Source organism: Macrobrachium nipponense, chromosome 26 (assembly GCF_015104395.2).
Source record: "Macrobrachium nipponense isolate FS-2020 chromosome 26, ASM1510439v2, whole genome shotgun sequence".
Taxonomy (NCBI): domain Eukaryota; kingdom Metazoa; phylum Arthropoda; class Malacostraca; order Decapoda; family Palaemonidae; genus Macrobrachium; species Macrobrachium nipponense.
Genome location: NC_087215.1, coordinates 64,696,790 through 64,709,241, shown reverse-complemented (window position 1 = coordinate 64,709,241; position 12,452 = coordinate 64,696,790). Strand labels below are relative to the sequence as shown.

The following is a 12,452-nucleotide window of genomic DNA, read 5'->3' as shown; positions in this document are numbered from 1 at the left end:
CTTCCTCCTTGTAGAGTCCTTAGCAAAAGAGCCTACGAGAGAAGCTAACTGCTCTTGCAGATTAACCAAAAACTTCTTCGTAGGATCCTGAAGAGAAGGCTCCTCTTGTCTAGTCTTCTTAGGTCCGAAGGCCAATCCTCGGGAAAACGCTCTGGGCTGGAGTCAGCCGCGTCTCCTTTAGGCGCCTTCCAGGCTCTCTTCAAAGGGCGCGAAAGAGAGGCCAAACTCCATCCTCGTTTAGGAGAGGAAGAGTCTGAGGCCGAAAAACACTCCTTTAGGACGCCTTTTCTGTGGCAATCCGAGGCAGCCTGGGACTTAACAACAGGATCTGCCGAAGGGACGCCTGACCGTTGGGGATGTTCTGCATCCTCCCTGCGGCTTTCGACATTCCTCTCCCCTGGTCCTGGGAGTTTGGAAGCGGTCTAGGCCTAGGAGCAATGAGGAACCGGTCAGACGCCCCCTCCACTGCACTGGGGACACTGCACAAGTCACTATCACCACTCTTACCTTGGTTTAGAGCTCATAGCTGAGCTTGAAGTTTCTTAATTGAAGCTTTTACATTTTCCCTCTCTGACAAAGAATCTTTGGATTCAGAACAGGGAGAAGCAGCTGAGGCTAAGGGAAAATTGTTAGAAGGAGAGTTAATTTCTTGTTCTAAGGAGCAAGATCTACTAGATGACCTAGCTGAAGCCTTTCTCACTATCTCTCTCAAGCTTCCTAACATATGATGATAATTCCTTCCATTCAAGCTCCGTAAGGTTCTCGCATTCAACACAGGTGTTAATAAAAGAACATTCATTCTCCCTGCATTTAGCGCAAATACTATGAGGATCTAATGCCGATCTAGGCAGCCTAACCTTACAATCTTCCCTACTGCAAACTCTAAACATAGGTGAAGCCTTAGCGTCAGACATCGTGAAAGAGTAGTCAAAACCAAAGTCGAAAAACAGTCCACAATAAGCGTATGCCAAGCCAGAGAAAAAACAGAATACGTCACCAAAAAACCAATCCAAATTCTCGGCAAACGAGTTGAAATCCAAGATGGAGGAACGAACAATAGGTGTTGTTCGTTCAACCGACAGAGAAATTATGGCTTAGAAAACGGGAATAGTTCCAGACCCCGCCACCCAGCGGCGGGAATGGTGGATCACCTGACCTACCTGTCGCGTGTGCCGCGAGTTTTGAAATTCTGTCGGGACGACCGAGTCTATAGCTAAGTATATATCTGCTGGGTAAGTTACTTGTACAAAAACTTCTTTACTGGCCAAATCGGGCGACTAGAATCATCGAGACATTGCAATGAGCTCGAACTGTGTATAACCTGCCTCACCATGTTGAGAGGCAGAAAGGCACATAGGAACGACTTGACCAGTCCTGTAGCATGGCACCTGTTGCCCGTGCTGAAGGATCTGAGGGGCTGGAAAACACAACAACGGGAACCAATTGTTTCTGGAAGTGGTGAAGAGAAAGAATTGGAGTTCCCAACAACTTCCAAAGATCCAGGCAGACTTGCTAATCTAAGTCCACACGGCGGGTAAGACTTGGTTTTGGCTGCTCAATCCGTCGACTAGAACACTGGCCTTTCCTTGAATAAAGCGAGTTAGCAGTTCGGTGGGGTTTTGATTTGCCCAAAGCAGCAGATCGCCTGCTGTCTCATGCAGGGAGAACGAGTAAGTTCCCCCGTTTCTTTATGTAGGACAGGGCAGTTGTGATGTCTGAGTGGACTGCCACTTTCATGTTGCATACTTCTGACTCAAAAACTTAAGCTCTAGATGCACTACCTTCAGCTCTTTGATATTTGTATGCCAGTACTGTTGTTCCTGTGACCATGCTGTAGTATATTAAGCTGTACTTTAATAGATTTGAAAATTGCCTCACCACTCTAGCACCACCTAGTAAGATCCCTTGTAACTTAAAAGGAAGTTTAATAAATGGAACTAAAGTTGCAACATGGGTTTGCATTAATCGCTGCTTTTACTTCTACTTTTGTACTTTCTTAATGGAGTTTCCCCGATACGCCACAACAAATTTCGTGGCGACGAGTTTAATGCATGAATCTGTGCAAGGATGGCATCTGCACTGCCTATACCAACTTTTAAGGAAGATGAGGAAGAGTGGACTAGCTACTTTGAATGGCTTCAGTGCTATTTCACCGTGAAGTCTGTACCAGATGACTACGAAAATTATTTTTTTATTTGCGGTTTGCAGCCAAAACCGTATCAAGTACTGAAGGATTTAGTACCGCCAGCTATGCCAATAAGTAAAACCTTTGATGAAGTTACAGCTTTACTTCGTAAACATTATTGTGGTAGTAAAAATCCACGGGTGGAACCTACCAAGTTTTGTCAGAAAGATGACAAATCTCTAGTCATTTTCAGTTCAATTGAAACATGCATCTCGTTTTTGGGAATTTGGTACGGATTTGGATCAAATACTTGTAGATCAGTTGATTGCTGGTGTCCCATTCAACATGCATTGCATATAAACTGCCTGAAAAAAAAAGTGATGGTTTAGCCTTGTCATTTGCCAAGGCCTTGCAGATAGCTGAGGAGGCTAAAGTGAACAAAAAGAATGCATCCCTGTATGTTAGTGGCAGTTGTTCAGTCAATGTAAACACCAGTAACTTGTGTACAAATGTCAATAATGTACGTTTTTGCAGGAAATCCGCTGAGGTCGGCGTAACGAAATATTAATGTTTCTAAAGCTGTAAATGCATGTAATAATTCCAAGAATGTACAAACCTTTGATGTAAGTAGACCGACCTAGTGGTAAAAATATCAGTGAAATGAAATGTTACTGATGCAATGACTGTAGACACGGCTAATAGATGCAGGTATAAGAGTTCCCAATGTAGGAAATGTCATAGATGGGGGCATATTGCTCTTGGATGCAAAGATGGTAGTTTTAAAATTTCAGCATTCAGTTGAAGTTGGCATAGGTGATTGATTGATTGATTGTGTATTATATCTGGCGCCACAACATCTGGGTAATTGACACCGAAATAAATTAAATAGAAAAAATTTGGTTGAGGAGGCCCGCCTCCCTCATATAGATATATAATTGCTCTATATTACAATCCTTTCCAAGAATTGTAGCTAGGATAAAAATTATCTACTCTGTTACGACCCCAAGACAGGAACCTATGCCTCAAATCCCCGAATCTGGGACATTCAATCAGCAAATGTTTCACAGTCAAGGGCACAGTACAGTTCTCGCAAAACAGAGGATTTTCATGAGACATCAAGAACCTATGAGTGAGTCTTTTATGTCCAATCCTCAATCTGCACAACATCGTTTCTTGTCTCCTTGGCATATTCGGATATGACCAAGGAGACACTGATGATGTGATACTGCGCATTTTTTTATTAGTCAAAATATCCCTCCCACTGGGACTGCCAACATTTAACTCTCTGACCTACTAGAGGATACAAATCCCGATATGGTAGTAGGCATCTTGTGGGTTCTGGGGAGCTGACCGCAGACTTTGATTGTTGGTCAGCCTTCTCATTCCCAGCAACCCCAACATGGGAAGGAACCCAACAGAACTTTTTCTTTCCCTCTTCTTTTTAGTAAAAGCAGCCATTCCAATATATCTAAAATCTGAGGGTTTAAAGGGTTAAAAGATTCCAGTGACTGAAGAACACTTCTTGAGTCACAATATATAATAAAATTATTTTCATTCCAAATTAAAACTTCCTTTAAAGCCTTTAAAATTCCATATAATTCTGCTGTAAAAATCGATGCAACAGATGATAACCTGCCGCTTCTCTCTACGAAAGTACATATAGGCCTAGTCAAAACGAAATGAATTCTGCATGTATTTTTATGCGTAGCCATGGTTTTGTTATGCCTAAAGTTAGTGATGAAATTTTTAGTAGCAGTACAGTGGTCCCCCTGTATTCGCGGAGGATGCATACCATACACCCCCATGAATCTTTAGAATCCGCAAATAGTTAGAACCCCTCTAAAATCACTGAAAATGGCCTATTTTTGTAGGTAAAACTCAAGAAAAACCAACTAAAAATTTTTATGCCTGGTTTTTTTAATAGTTTTATCACAAAAAGTGCATTTTATGATGAAACATAAAATACAACAGGAATTAGCGATATCTCTCATAGAAAAATATCGCAAATAGGCAAATTTCCCACGAATAATGGATAGGTATGGTCCAAAGAGAAATCCGCCTATCCGTGAGTCCGCAAATCGGGAGAAAGTGAATACGGATGCCCACCGTACTGTCAGCCAAGGGGATAAGCCTAATTCTCGTGAAGAGTATGAAATTTTTCATTTGTGTCAAGAAGGAATTTTTTATTTGAGTATGAATGTAAATAAATACTTTGATGTATTAATTAATAACAAAATAAAATATGAACTGGATTGCGGCGCTGCTGTCTCATGTAGCTGAAAATGTTTTTAAGAAATTTTGTGTACCAAGTGAAAAACTGTATTCTGTCAATTTTCAGCTAAGGGATTATAATAATTATAATCTATGTTAAATATGGAACTCAGAATAAATCACTGCCCGTTGTTGTGATAAAAGGTGACTGTGCTTCACTGTTGGGTTGAAATTGGTGGCATGAAATAAAATTTGATTAGAAAAACATTTTTGATCAGAGCAATAATAATGTCAATAATGTTGATAATGCAGATTTTGGTATTGACAGTCTTTTGAATAAGTAATAAGATGTTTTTAAGGTAAACTTCGGTGTTTGAAAGATTTTGAAGTCATTAAAAGTGGACAAAGATGCTGTGCATGTTTATAAGCAATTTAGAACTGCAACTTACAAAGTAAAACCCCTTGTAGAAAAAGAATTGAAAAGACAAGAAAAAAATTAGTTATAAAACCTATATCTTTTTCTGAATGGGCAAGCCCTACTGTAATGTTAAATCTGAAGGTAAGTGTAAGAAATTGTGCAAACTTCAAAGAAACTTTGAATCCTGTGTGTAATATAGATCAGTACCCATTACCTGTTCCTGTGGACATTTTTGCAACACTTGCTAGAGGTCATTCTTATAGTAAATTAGACTTACGTCATGTTATAATCACTTGAAGCTGAGTGAGGAGTCTCAAAAGTATATGGTAATAAACGCTCATAAGGGTTTATATGCATTTACTAGATTACAACATGGACTGAATAGTGCAGTTGGGATATTTCAAAAGTCAATGGAAAATGTTTTGAAGGATATTCCCAATACAGCAGTGCAACTTGATGACAGTCATAACAGGTCTTACTAATGAGGAGTTTATGAAAACGCTTGAATTAGTGTTACATAGACTTTCTGTAAATGGGTTGAAACTACAATGGTACCTACCACGCAGAGGAAGTATTGCATAGATTTTTGTTTAATTATTGCATCACCCCACAGATTACGACTGCTGTATCACCATGGGAATTGTTAATGAAAGGGAGGTTGAAAACCAAATTTGATTTACTTGAACCTAATGTAGATATTCATGTTATAAGGAAGCAAGAAATGCAGGGATAAAAATTATAAGGGAAATAAAACTAAATGTTTGTAAGGAAAAGCCTAGCTATGAGAAGGATGATCATGTTTATGTCAAAAGCTATTCTAGATATGGACCACCAAATATTCCTGGAGTAGTAGATGCACATTGTAATGATGGTTGTACACAGACATTATGACCAAATTTTGAAACAAATTGATCCTGAGTGTAATACTCACGTTTCTGATGTAACAAATGAAAATTCTAGTAACAATTGTGAAAACCTCAGTAGCCAAAGTTCTGATACTGTGTACAAGTCTGGAAATGAGGTTACTGAGAATGTTGTTGTGAACAGTAATAGAGCTTTTAAGAAATGGGAGTGATTCAAGTACCAAAGATTTGGGAGCTGTTGTTAGTAATTAAAGTCCTATGCTAAGGCGTTCATGCTGTGTGTGTAAGCCAGTGGAACGTCTTAATCTTTAACTTGTATGTCTTAAACTCACATGGTATGTTGATTTTTTACTTAGGAATGTTTCAAGAATTATAAACTGATTTTTGCAGTACTGTATCATCTTGAGGCATGGAGAAGTGTAGTATACTGAGCTGTACTTTAATACTCATTTGAAAATCGTGCCTCACCACTCACTGTGCCACCTAGCAGGACGCCTTTCAACTAAAAAGAAGTTCAATAAAGGAAACTCAAGTTGCAACATGGGTTTGCATTAATCCCTGCTTTTACTTTTACTTTTGTGCTTACTAAATGGAGTTGGCCCCCGCTACAATATATATGCTCCCAAAAATCTTTTGTTCCTATCAGAGCTCCCAAACATAGATCAGTTGCACTGGAGTAGAAGTCTAGGTTGGGACTGATGAAGGAGTGACTTGCCTACTGAAAGCCTTCCTTCACAGCTCCAACAGAGAAGGTCCTAATTTATTTCTGGAGTAACTTGGAACACAAATGAGTCCAGGAATTTCCTTCTGTTCCAGCTTATCCCTAAGAAAAAGTGGAGCAATCTCATGTGAAGTCTGCCTGGGAGAACAAACTGTTCTAATGATGATCAAGTTCCCAAGAAGACTCATCCACTCTTCTGCTGAACTATCTCGTTTGTTTGTATGGTGTTTTTATATTACATGGAACCTGTGGTTATTCAGCAATGGGACCAACGGCTATACATGACTTCTGAACCACGTCAAGAGTGAACTTCTATCACCAGAAATACATATCCCTCACTCCTCAATGGAATGCCCTACAATCGAACTAGCGGCCACCTAGGTAGCACGCCAACACCATACCGACCACGCCACTGGGACGCTTGACTGTTGAGCAACATGAACTTGTTAACAGTCTTCAGACAAGAACTCACTCTTATTGGGATGGAAAAACATGAAATTTTTGAGCAGCTATCATCATTCCTATGTAAATAATTTGTTATAAGGGATTCTTCTGTGACTTTTGAAGACTGATCATTAAGCCCAACTCCTAGGCTAGAATCAGTCTTTCAAATAGCCTCCAAACACTGTTCTCTCGATTGAGCTAATAACCAATCATCGAGATAGAGGGAGATCTTGATCCCCATCAAATGGAGCCATTTCTCTAGGGTAGCAAGAACCTTAGTAAACACCTTTGGTACTACAAAAAGACAGTTATATAAACCTGGGAAGTTTTTGTTTTGACTGGCTCTATTGCTCCCTTGCTGAAAAGGGAGAAAACCTATTGACAGGGGCCAAAACTTCTTTGAGCCTGTGGAGTATGCTGTCAATACTATAGGTGTGCTGACCAATGGAGGCTCTCCAAGGTTTCCCCCCCCTCTTTCCTCCCATCTCTCCCAGAAGAAATGGAGCCTGTCTCCCATAGGAGTTCAGAGGACAATGTTCTTATTTATGGGATGAGGATCTTGCTGATGACTTCTTAATCACACAAGAGACGAAGCAGCCACCAACCCAAGATGTTGAGAAGGACCTCTGTCTGCCACCACAAAGGGAGCACACATCTGCAGAGGAGAAACAGAATTAGGGCAAGAGCAGCTACTTCTTGCATCTGTCTAGACAACTGGGATAAGAGGTATTGAGTGCTCTTCTTTTGAAGATCTGACAAAATACCCAGGACTGTAGCCTGTGGGAAAAAATGGCGATGATCCAAAGGTGGAAACAAAAGAGAATTACTAAAAGTTTACTGAGAGTTACTCCCCTTACAGGTGTAGGATCACCATAGTCCCTTTTTCTTCAAGACTCCCATCCCTGACTTTATCGATACATGAAATCACTCCTAATCACTCATTAGTACTATTACCTGGTACCACATGACATTCCTTAATCTTGTGCGTCAGAGCGCCAACAGACCAGTCCAAAAAACTCAAGACTTCAAACGCTTCAAATAAGTTTTCAAGTAGGTAGGCTAACTCCGACATGCTAAACATAACCTTCGCAGTAGAAAAGGCAGACCTATGGTGAAGAGTTGATAAAAGCGGAGAAGTCACCCTGGGATGAGGAAGATACTCCCAGAAAGGGCGCTTCTCCCAAAGCATGAACTATCAGCCTGTGATTCCATCAGAAGAGTTGAAGCGGGTGACAAGGTTAATGGTGAGAAAAACACTGGGAAGGTAGTCAGAAGATACCTTAGCAGAGACACACAAGCTGAAGGTTTTGAATCCTGAACAAAATCTCTTCAACAGACGAAACAGGAGACAAGGGTAAGTCAAGTGGATGAGGAGCTGACAGAATCTACTTAAAAAGGTTCAAAATGTGTAATAACTAATTTAGACAGAATAGGATCTACATTCGAAGGAGCCTTAATACCAACTGGAAGAATAGACTGCGCTGGACGGTCACATGAAAAACGTGGGTGCTCAGGCACCAATAGGCACAGTGGTACCGGCTGAATCATGGGCTCCACTGGGCAATACACACCACGAAAATTTACAATCGGCAATGGGTGCTCGGGAGCCTCAGAGCATTCGTGAGAAACTGGGAGTCGAGATATGGAAGAACAAGTGGAACAAACAAAGGTGTCTTAGGTCTTGCAGGAGGTTCAGAGGCCAAAGGAAACTGAAGAAGACTTCTCAGAATGCTAAGGAGCCAAACTTTGACTCCCTGCCAAAGGGGCCCCAGAAACAAAATGCATTGGACTGTCCAATGACTGCACGACTGACAAAGGCTTCCTTAAATGTTTTAACAGGAACTGGAGACGAACACAACACATCCACTGCATGCCTCTTACGAAGGCGCGATTCATCCACAAAACACCGTTGGCGCCTGGGACTGGAATAATCAGAACTCAATGAAAGTCTGTTAACGTCTAAAGATACACCTTTCCAACAGTGTCTAGCTGCAACCTGGGAATCAGCAATAGGTTCAGCTGAGGGGGCAACTACCCGGAGGGAGACCCCACCGACTTCCCTTAGGTTACCAGTGTGACTTCTCCCAGGGTTAACAAAGTCTGTCATTGACCTTTGCCTAGGAGAATCAGTAAGCCAGGCAGCCACCTACTCCACCTACACTTTCCTAGCACTGGACACTAACAAGTGCCTCAAATCACCTTTATTGTCCATTAGGACTTTCACGTAAAGTTAGAGAATTAAGATCGGGAATCACAGAAAAAAACAGGCACATTAAGAGTAGCATCAACATTAGCATTATCAATGCCAAAAGCAGATCCCTGGCTAGCTAAAGACTTAATTAATTCGTCTACTAGTCACCTTCCTCTTCTTATCCCTAGCCACTTTATATAAATGTGCACTCAATGTCTTCCACTTCTTACCATCCAAAGCAGAACATTCGTTACATCTCAAGTCAGATGAATATACATACTTGGCCTCTACAAACTGTGCATAAAATAAGAATGATAAAATTCTTTGGTCAAACGAGTACAGTAAAACCCCCATATTAAGTGTTCTCACGATTCGCGGACTCACCTATTTGAGGGGTTCTCTATGGGACATATACAGGCAGTCCCCAGTTATTGACAGGGGTTCCATTTTGATAGCATGACGATAAGAGAAAATCACTGATCAGCCGAAAATTGCTGCAATTTTCGGCGGCAATAACCAGATACGTATAAGTACGTCTGTTAGGTGTGTATGGGCGCCAATCAGCAGAAATTGACACATTTCAGCACCAATAGTGTAATCAGTACATTTTGGCACTGATAAGCAGAAATCAATGCATTTCAATATTTCCACGACTAAAGGCACTTTTCATGATGAAACTACTAAAATAATCAAGTAAAAGCATTTTTAGTTTTTTTTTAAACTATAAAATAAATGTTTTAGAGGGGTATTAAGTATTTGCAGATTTAGCAATTTCCTGGGGAGGGGAGGGGTTCCGGTACGCAACCCCTGCGAACACAGGCACTCACTGTACTGCAACCTTTACTGCAATACCTGATGCTCGTTGAACTACTGTCTGCTATTCAGAAGTAGTCAACTAACAGTCAAAAAAAAAGACTTAATCAATCAATCACTTTGGAAGTAAGTCCTATCTAATTATGCCACAAAAGCTAACAGAATGAGAATATTTCACCAAACTGATGAACATATATAATTGGAATTATAGCAAATTTCAAAATAACCTGCTGCTAATAGCTATAGTACAACCATCAGCTGGCAGAAACAAATTTAGCCCTTTGCCAAGTTGTTCCTTTCTTTCCCTGAATGTGGGCAGGGTCTTAGTCACCTACCCTAGAAACAAACTAGCACAAACCGCTTATTACAAATTTTAGCTCTCGAGTTAAGTTACATAAAAAAATAAAAAATTTTAAACTTATGCTGAACATGGAAAATACGTACTGTAAACCTGAGCTATTCTGACCATCACTAGAGTGCACCTAGTAAAAAAGAAAGTTAAAAATAATTTACTTGACTTAAGGAGATAAGCACTATCAGGTGATTGCATGACTATGACAGGTCAACAGTTGGAATTACTCTAACACTTGCAAGACTGTTCTCAAATAACAAAAGAATCCATAGTGAGGTAGTTAGTAGTTTGCCTTTCATGATTAACCTACTCTTAATCAATATTCAGATATTATGCCAACTGAATTTTACTTCTGGCAACATTATACAATTGTAAAATACTTGGGTTTGTTATTGTTTACAAATAAAATTTGGCTGTCATAGCATGAACTACAGAAAACTATTAACATATTCAAATTATATCTTGCATTTTATATGCAGTATATATATAGAACTTACAACTTTCCTTAACCCTAAGACTTTAAATTAAATTAGTGTTCATCTGAAACTTAATAAAATACAGTCAGTACAACAAACTGAAGAGTGGTTGTCGTATTACCTTGGGCTCCAGATTAACTTGTTTTGAAGTACGCCAGTGGATCCACTGGTACAAGCCTGTGCCGAGAGGTTATCCATGCCCCCAATAGAGCTTCACTCAAATTTGCTGCAGCAGATGAGGACTTTCCATTTGCACTTAAGTCTTAAGTGCAACAACAAAGATTGAAACAAACCTCAACAATTTCATGAATAAAATTAATATAAATACTCTAAACATTTTCCATGTCTCAACTTACGTAGCTTGTGAAATAACTTACACTCATGTATACGAGACCTGTATGATGATATAAATTAAATGATACATCACCTGTGATAGAAGAAACTGCCAAAAATAATAATAATGATATTCAACATCAAATTACACTGAATTATGCTGTAAAGAATTTCATGTCTTTGAGAGAATAGCCATTAGCTACTACTGTGTCAGATGTAGAATTCTTTGTCTAACAGGAATTTTTACATAACTTTCTTTTGAATTCATTGTTTAATTTTCATGAAATTACTGAGGTCAATCATTACCATATCAAACAGATGCACAAGCACTGCTACTTCTGCAATGCTATGCACACCAACAAAAAACAAAACTCGAACCTGAAACTAAGACTCCTTTTCCATGATGATAGTTTTAAAATGAATAAAAATATGAAGAATATACTGTATAAAGTAAAACATAATAAACAATGATCAATCCATACTTCTCAATAACTGACCAAGCTACAAAAACTGGGGTAAACTGGCTCAACTGAACATACCTCTCTCACAGCAGGGGCAGGATCCCATTTGTACTGCCATAACAAAACAGTAAAATAAAAAAAATACTTAAACGGTGTTGGCTTACCTGAGCAGCCATCCCTTATCTACTTCATTGGTGAATGTACCTTTTTACAACATCAGGTGCCTGACAATGGGAGTTTCATTAAAAGAAAATATTAAAACTTAACTCATACAGGTTTGATTCTGAGTGCCAACTGTCTAATTAACTTCAAATCTGGGAAAACTGACGAGACCTTTCCAGAGGTATAAGTCTTCGCTGTACTCCCAGACATTTCGGTCTCAAAATTGACACAAGATGGAGTAACCACAAGATTAATCATGTTATAATTAGTGTATTTCATTCTAAAAACCATCCCATTAACAGAAGATGAAAAAGAATGTCTTCTATTCCCTGCTCTTAGACTGAACCCCAATTTGCTGTTTATGCAGAAATTGTACACTGCCATACAAGCATCACTTCAGTAACAAAAAACCAAAGCTTTTTTTTTTAAGCAGTTATCCAAAGCAATGCTTGCTTGCAAGCACAAAGTTTCTGGCAGTTGAAAGTGCATTCAGGCTAAAGGCAGCTGTAGAAAGACAGACTTGTCATAAGTTCACTCACCAACAAATAGAAATCTTAGTGTCGCACGTACCAATGCAGAGCAACCGTCACATCATACACCGTGCTCAAGTCAACTTGAACACCAAGTTCACCTGAAGCCGACATAAGAACACCAGGTTACTTTGCTTCCGGCACTTGCCCACTAAGACGAGGGTATCAAAATGTGCAGATGAACTACTGTGAAGACAAAACGAGAACAAGTAGTAAGTACAAACGAGAGACCCACTGACCTGCAGTGTTGCACTTAAATAAGGGCAACAAGGCAACACAGCACCCCCTGCAACAAGAGAGGAATGGATCAGCCAGTTTACTTTTTACAAGCTTCTCCTATGAATAACCAAAC

General features: G+C 39.7%; 1 protein-coding gene across 9 annotated transcripts in view; it reads right to left on the bottom strand.

The window, feature by feature from the left end:
* The window catches only part of LOC135200348 (sphingomyelin synthase-related protein 1-like), a 101,538-nt gene that overhangs the window by 68,411 nt on the left and 20,675 nt on the right, over positions 1 to 12,452 (bottom strand). For 3 of the 9 annotated variants that reach the window (XM_064228929.1, XM_064228931.1, XM_064228932.1), the window contains exons 2-3: positions 12,340 to 12,386; positions 10,231 to 10,268 (exon numbers count right to left, since the gene is read on the bottom strand). The exons of 1 other annotated variant lie outside the window; for it this stretch is intronic. The gene's annotated coding sequence lies outside the window, so the exon portion shown is untranslated. Of the gene's footprint in view, positions 1 to 10,230; positions 10,269 to 10,735; positions 10,889 to 12,339; positions 12,387 to 12,452 lie in introns of those variants that run through there. 5 more of the 9 variants (XM_064228930.1, XM_064228934.1, XM_064228937.1 and 2 more) reach the window with 3 other exon arrangements.